Source organism: Micropterus dolomieu, linkage group LG14, assembly GCF_021292245.1.
Source record: "Micropterus dolomieu isolate WLL.071019.BEF.003 ecotype Adirondacks linkage group LG14, ASM2129224v1, whole genome shotgun sequence".
NCBI lineage: Eukaryota > Metazoa > Chordata > Actinopteri > Centrarchiformes > Centrarchidae > Micropterus > Micropterus dolomieu.
The window spans coordinates 14,855,915-14,863,039 of record NC_060163.1 but is presented as its reverse complement, the minus strand read 5'-3'; the positions used below and the strand labels follow the sequence as shown (position 1 = coordinate 14,863,039).

Genomic DNA, 7,125 nt, shown 5'->3' with positions numbered 1-7,125 from the left:
GTTTATTAATCCAAAACACCAGGCATGAACAAAACTCACGTGTACAGGAAACTGGTAACATCAAACATGCAGCAACTGGTAGTACATACATCATACAACAATGACCAGACAAAGACTGAAGGAAACAATCAAGCATATCTACACAGGGTGAACGAGCTGGGCGGCAGCAACACAGGTGACGGATCAGGGCTAAGGAGACCGGCAGAGAGAGAGACAGGCAGAGGGATTCTGGAGGACCAGACATAACACTTACACTGAAACCAACACCAGACAGAAACAGAATTAGACAAGAACTTAGGCCGGCACAGATCCAAACATGAACAGAACTGAACATAAGGAACAGGCAACTGACTCAAGAGAAGAAACATACACAGACTAAAACCTAATCATACTGATAGCCTACAAACATAACAGGGAAAACAGACTGAACTAAAAACAGAATACAGAGCAGACATGGGCAAAAATAACAACCAACACAGAAATACACAGACCAGGAGTAATCACTAAGACATGAACTAAGACTCAGAGCTGGAACGCAGGACTAGAAAATAACGACAACCAACACAAAAATCCCTACCAGAATAAACAAGGCGAAACAGCATAACACAACACATGGAACCAAAACCCAAACACACAGAGAAGGCATAGGCCAAAATCATATAACCCAGACAACCTCAGGACAGGATCGTGACACTAAGGAGGATAACAATTTTCAGCAAAATCCAAAGGCTATCCATGCAAAGGAAACATGGATTACAAGGCAAAAATATTGTCTACAATGCTGCATTCACAGACTAAAACCTAATCATACTGATAGCCTGCAAACATAACACTATATTACTATGATTACTGTAGACCAGGGCTGTTCAATTACAGATTCAATTGGGCCGGATTTTAAAACCAGGACACAGAGATGGGCCGGACATTTTCTCACGTTGGGGTCACTTGGATTTTATTGACACACTTGTATTGGGAATCCTTATTGGTTCAGTTCTTTATCGATGCTCTTATCAGTCCCATTTATTACTAAATAACTGCATGTATTTAAAAAAAGAATTTAACATTCTTTATTAATTGAATATTGTTTCTAGAGCAGCATCACGATTTACAACAGCAAAGTCTCTAAAGTCTCACTGGAAACAAATCTGACTTGTCAGTAAAATAAATCATATTCCTGACATCAACAACTCAGCACCTCTTCTCCTCTTCCTCCCTCTGCTTCAGCTGGTAGAGAGGAGGGCTGCTCTGTCTCCACCAGCTGGGTTTATATAATGTGCCATATTTTAAATTAAGCTAAACAGTTACTAAAGACAGACAGTTTTCACTTTAGCTGTTTCCTGTAAATGGAGAGGGAAGGAGCAACACTGGGCATGTGATCAGGTGACAACAGGCCCTCCCTGTTCAACCTGAAACTGAAAGTTCAGGAGTTCAGACTCCATTTTAAGTGGACACAGCAGGAGGAAAACTGAAGGCTGAGGCAGGGTGAGTGTTAATCCAACATTTAGATTCTTTTCCTGTCAGAGTCTCTGAGGCAGTTTTCTCCCTGTGGACTGTAGAGGAAAGAAATGTCAGAGTGAAGTCCCGGTGAGTCCCTGGTGGCTGAATCCACAGCTGATAGTCTCAGATGAGTGGCAGGTGTGGCTTGAGGATCTCTGAGCTGCTAACCAGGAAATCCGTTCAGACCACTTTGTTTATCTACCTAATGTATATTTCTGTAAATATCTGCTTCTGAATGTAGTTTGTTCATCGTTCTCCTGCGCGTTAACTCACTCACAGAGTTCGGTAAAGTTGGAAATATAGGCCTATTCACAGATTCGAACTTCCAGGATCAATCACTCGTAAGCGCAACGTGTTTAAAACACAAACGAGGCCTCCTAACTATTGGAGTTATGTAGACAACAAGCTACAAGTAAATTTTTACCTAAATGAGTCGTCCTACGAGCGGCACAAATAACTTTGGTCTCTACGTGCAGCCGCTCTGAGGCGAGTGCGCACTGCGCAGGGACCGTCTGCAAAGTGCAACACCGAAAACACATTCTGCAGAGATATTCAATAACTTCACTCAGATACAGTGTAGTGTTCCCAAAATCACCTTACACATTAATGATATAGGAAGGAATCTCACAGGAAACTCTCTAATCATCTCATGTGATGCTGCTCAGCCAGTCAAATCGGTGCATTCTGATATTGCAAGTCAAGTCTGCCAGTGAGATACACAGAGGAAGAGAGGAGACTAAAGAGAAAAGAGACTTCACATGGCTTTTAACCAAGAATGTACAGATTCTCACATGTATATTCTTCCCCACGGGCAGTTCAAAACCAGAATATCTCACAGATCTCCAATCGTAGCCAGAGCTCACGCTTCTCCCTGAACAAGAGAAAGTAGGGAAGTGGTAGCTATTAGGGCTGGACGATATGGCCAAAAATGTGATCATGATAAAAAATTTAATACCATTCGATATCAATAATTATCACGATAAATGTCAAATCAATATTTCTTTCAAGTTTAAAGGCTGATTTTTGCTCCTGAGTGAAAATTGAAGAAACCAGATGGTTAATTGGTTAAACTTTTCTGTATGGTCAGAATGGGACAAACACTTTTCTTCAACAAAATAAATATTAATTAAAAAAATTAAGTGCTAATTTGTTCATGATTCAAATTAATTCAATTAAACACTGACAATATATTGAACATTTGTTATATTGTTATTGAGGAAAATTATATTGCGAGATTTATCGTTGTTGTTTTATTGCCCTGCCCTAGTAGCTATATAAGAGGGACTGAAAGAGAAGAGGCGGTATTAAAGCTGTTCATTTGTTAAGATGTGTTGAGTGTTTATTAAAAAATTGGTTGAGACTGAACTTCAATCACTCAAAGCTACACTTTTTTACAAATAAAATTTATTTTAAGATGCACATTTACAAAAACCTTTTTTAAATCCTTTAGATTACTTAAATTTAGAATTTATTATTAGAGTAGTTATTTATTATCCCTTCAGTTTTATGTGAAAACTGACAGTTGTTGACTAAAAACTTATGTTGGTACAACCAGGCTATACGTTATGGTAGGCTACTGAATGATAACACAAATTGATGTTCTGGACCTTTTGCTTTGTGAAATTTTCTCTAACTGGACCTCTTTGAACTTTAATTAAATACCCCTGCTGTAATGTCTCCAGACACCTCAATCAACAAGGGTCTTATGTTGATGATACTACTAGACCATTGTTCATTGAGGTGATTTTGGAGACACTAAAGCTTATAACAGTAAAGTTATTGAATATTAAATTCCCCAAATCTACATTTCTACGAACTGGGTGTTGTAGTATCACCAGCAGGATACCGCTGATGTGTGGGGTGATTTTGTAGACATGACAACTTATCAGTGTAGATATCGAATCGGGGACTTTATATCCAAATGTACCAAACCGACTGTATCGATGGTAAAAACACTGCAGTCAGTAAATGGTCCAGATGTTCATGTTGTCTGCTTTGTGTCCTCATGGTGTTTAATGTGTTTGTACTTACATACAGCCTATAGGGAGACAGGCTGAGGTGTTTGTTGCTCAGCTGGAACACAGAGTGGAGACACTGTTAGCTGCACCATCCAGTACATGTAAAATGTGAGTGAACTGCGTTACTGTAGCTGTAAATATAAAGCTGGACAACATATTTCAGATTTACTGGCTGTATTTCCTACCTGTCACCATTTAGACCAAAATCTAATCCTGAACACAGACAACACACCAGCTGAGCTGGAACAACAAGAACACCTGAACTGAAGTCCAGAAGATGGAAGAGGACAGAGCAGAGTCTGCAGGATCCAGCTGTCTGTCTATGAAGAGTGACCAGTCTAAAGAGTCTCCTCTGAGCTTCAGTCCTGAACCTGGAACCTCACACACAAAGTAAGAGAACTGCTACTAACTCATTCAGTGTTTGCTGCTAATGTTTTGCTGTTTGCCAATTTTAGAGTAACATTAGGCTTCATGAGCAAAGACATCACATTTACAGCAGATTTGCATTTAATTGAATTGCGAATATGGTATATTCTCAATTCAATAAAATGCAAATCTGCTTTATAGGAATTTAATGTAAAACAACAATACTGCCAAAGCTACAAATAAATTGCATTAGAACAATTCATTTCATACATTTCATTAAAAAAGTAAATAAAAAAAGTAAAAATCGTGCTTGTGTTAAAATAATAAAATTAATAAAAATATAAAACAAAAATAAAGTAAAACATAAAATAAACACATAAATAGTAAAGTGTGTGTGTGTGTGTCATCACAAGGGATCTAATGATGGACTAATACATGTGATAATAAACAGAGAAAAACACCACAAATACTTGTGTACTGCACATACAGCCTATATCCCAGTACGAAAAAATCTTTGACCATTCCTAGTTGGTATACGGCGTATACCTGCGTATCACGTAGACTACACCACTGCCTGTAGGCTATTCCTTTTTATTTCTACATTTGTGCCACAGACAACCCTTAAAAAAATTTCCTGTGGTAAAATACCATACAATTTCTGTGGTATTTGTACCTCATGTTCCTGTAGTAGCTTCCTGTGGTACTCTAGAGGTTTGTATGGTATTTTGGGACATTTACCACAGGATTGTACCTCAGGCTCTGCGGTACTTTACCATACGTTCTGCGGTACTATACCATAGAACCTGTGGTATAGACATGCCCTATAGCACTATCTAATACATTCTGTGATAATGCACTTAATATTTACAAAATGCCCATTTTCAGTAAATCTTAAAATATGAATACAACTACAATATTACAATTCAAGTTTGTTTTATTAAATAAACTAAATATGTAACAGTGAACAGTGATCAGACTTAAGAAATCTGAATTTATTTTTCAGGTAAGGCATATCTTGGTAAGCTCAAACGACTAAAATGTCTTTCAACAAGGAATTTTTCAGATTCAGTAGGCATAGTTTTAAGTATCAAGACATTACTTTCTGAACATGTAAATAAGTTTATATTGATCATAGATCGACCCAAACAACATTACACACAAGTGTATCTGTCAACTTGGGGAGATCACACAACTATTTCACCTTCGACTACAACAGAAACTCTCTCAGGATTGAAGCAGACTTCACCAGGAGTGTTGTCAGTGACCACAGTGAGGAGTGTCAGCAATGTCTGGTACATCTTTGTACTGCAAAATACAAACAATGCAATTATGAGTTGAGCCTGACCAATTTATCGTCTGATATGAGCTAAGTGGACCTTCAACAATAACAAATCCATTCAACTGCAAATACCTAAAAGACAAATTTATACAAACACATTGATTAAAACAATGGGTGGGAAATAGAAGACAACCATTACTTTAAACATGACAATAAAAAATGGAAAGCCAGTGCGCAGTAAGTTTTAGACCTGAATATTCAACTATTACTTCATTGGGTAGGTAATCGTTTTTCAGTTTTGAAATTTGGATATTTGCACACGTACCACTTCTGTTTCTTACACACATAATGTACAATGACCCACCTCTTTCTGTATCATACAGGGAAAGACACATATAGGGTGTTATCTGGGTACTGTGGACCAATTTTATTGTCTTCCAGCTGCGTGTCATGTGACTATTTTGGTCCAGTCATGATTGAGGGATCATGGAATCGCGGCTCAAAAATCAAGGTCTGAACTGAACCGTCAATTGGGTTGAATTGGGAAAGTAGTTGGCTTTATTCTCCTAGTCATCACATCAATAACAATAAAATTTCACTATTAATAGTAGATTTGTCCCAATCGGTGTTGACTGAACACTGTGGCTATGTCAAAGTAAATCTTTAGGATGTCCACAGTGCCTCTGCTGTCTTGCCTGTCTGTGAGACCTTCTGTCTGTACAGGGTAGCAGTAGAATAGTTCTACATCTGCAAGCATACGAGCATATATACACAAATGTATGCAGATTAATAGTTTTCAACTTGGGTCTTCACAGAAAAACATTTAGAATCAATTAGGCTACTTGTTTTAAGCAGGACGGCTGGCTATATGGGAAATACAATACAGTTTTTACCTGGGACATGGACCACTGCATTGACACAGTGTTATGATAATGATTTCAGTCAGGTAATAAATAGCTCAAGGACCATTAAGGAGTTATAATAAGGTAATAACAGCCTTTCACATAGTGGAAAAACGTCCCACAGTCTTCTTGGCTCTTGATCATTGCCAATAATTCAGGTAACAAAATCTGTGACAGTAGTAAATTGCTTCTTTTCATTTTAAAGTGTCATACACTGTGAAATGCATTTGGCTCCTATAGAAGCAATGTAGTATTTTATCCCCAGTATGTCTGATTAGCAAGCCAGCAATTGTCTGCAGGTGACAGTATTTAACACACATTTTTTTCTGTACCGCTGAGGGAGGAATAGACCCTTAACTTGCTTTTAATAATGAAGCCAAAACATTCCCGTATGGTCCTTATAATGCCTTTAACTCAAGTCTTTCAAATATGTGCAGTATAAAAAGCATTAAGTCCATAATTAATAATCACAATAATTAAAAGTAAACTATACCGATGCTGATGCTGAGATATGCAGATTCTTAGATAATGTAGTGTCACTCAATAATCACTTTGATCCTGCGGGAGGAGATTTAACAAACAATATAATTAATTCCCACAAGTCCAGTCAACAACATCATCATCAAATGCTGTTTTTCAAATACAATATTTTAACATTTATCTGACTCACCTGTACAATAGCTGCTTTTGCCAGTCACGTGATTATGGGCATGATGAAATTCCTTCAGCAGCACCCTCTATAGTCCTTAATGGGCACACAATACAAGAACACCATCTTTTTATTAGGTTACAAAATAATGGCCATGTAAATACTTCTCACAAACACGAGATATGGGCAGAGTTTAATGTTGTGAGAAATAACGTTAGTTTCTAAGACTTGGTTACCAGTTTAATAATTACATCTAGTTAAAAAATAATACTGTCTAATCAAACATTCCTGCCATAAATCCTTCCTTCATAAAAATGATAATGTGCAGTATTTTGCTAAAATAATTAATAAGTTTGAACATTTTGGAAGCTGCAGTTTGTTGTGCTGCTGTAGCACATGGACAGGTGTTTCTGT

The 7,125-nt window shown here is 37.5% G+C and overlaps 1 protein-coding gene and 2 long non-coding RNA genes across 4 annotated transcripts in view; 1 reads left to right on the top strand and 2 right to left on the bottom strand.

Moving 5' to 3' along the window:
• Positions 1–7,125, bottom strand: part of afap1l2 (actin filament associated protein 1-like 2) — a 59,702-nt gene that overhangs the window by 10,975 nt on the left and 41,602 nt on the right. The gene's annotated exons all lie outside the window — the stretch shown is intronic.
• Positions 1,216–3,581, bottom strand: LOC123982958. Its single transcript, XR_006828089.1, has 3 exons — positions 3,529–3,581; positions 2,289–2,368; positions 1,216–1,550 (listed from the first exon to the last, which is right to left on the bottom strand). It is a non-coding gene; the product is annotated as an uncharacterized LOC123982958 (long non-coding RNA).
• The window catches only part of LOC123982957, an 8,339-nt gene continuing 2,659 nt past the window's right edge, over positions 1,446–7,125 (top strand). Inside the window, exons 1-3 of the long non-coding RNA XR_006828088.1 lie at positions 1,446–1,482; positions 3,535–3,623; positions 3,739–3,905. This is a non-coding gene — a long non-coding RNA (uncharacterized LOC123982957). The remainder of the gene's footprint in view (positions 1,483–3,534; positions 3,624–3,738; positions 3,906–7,125) is intronic.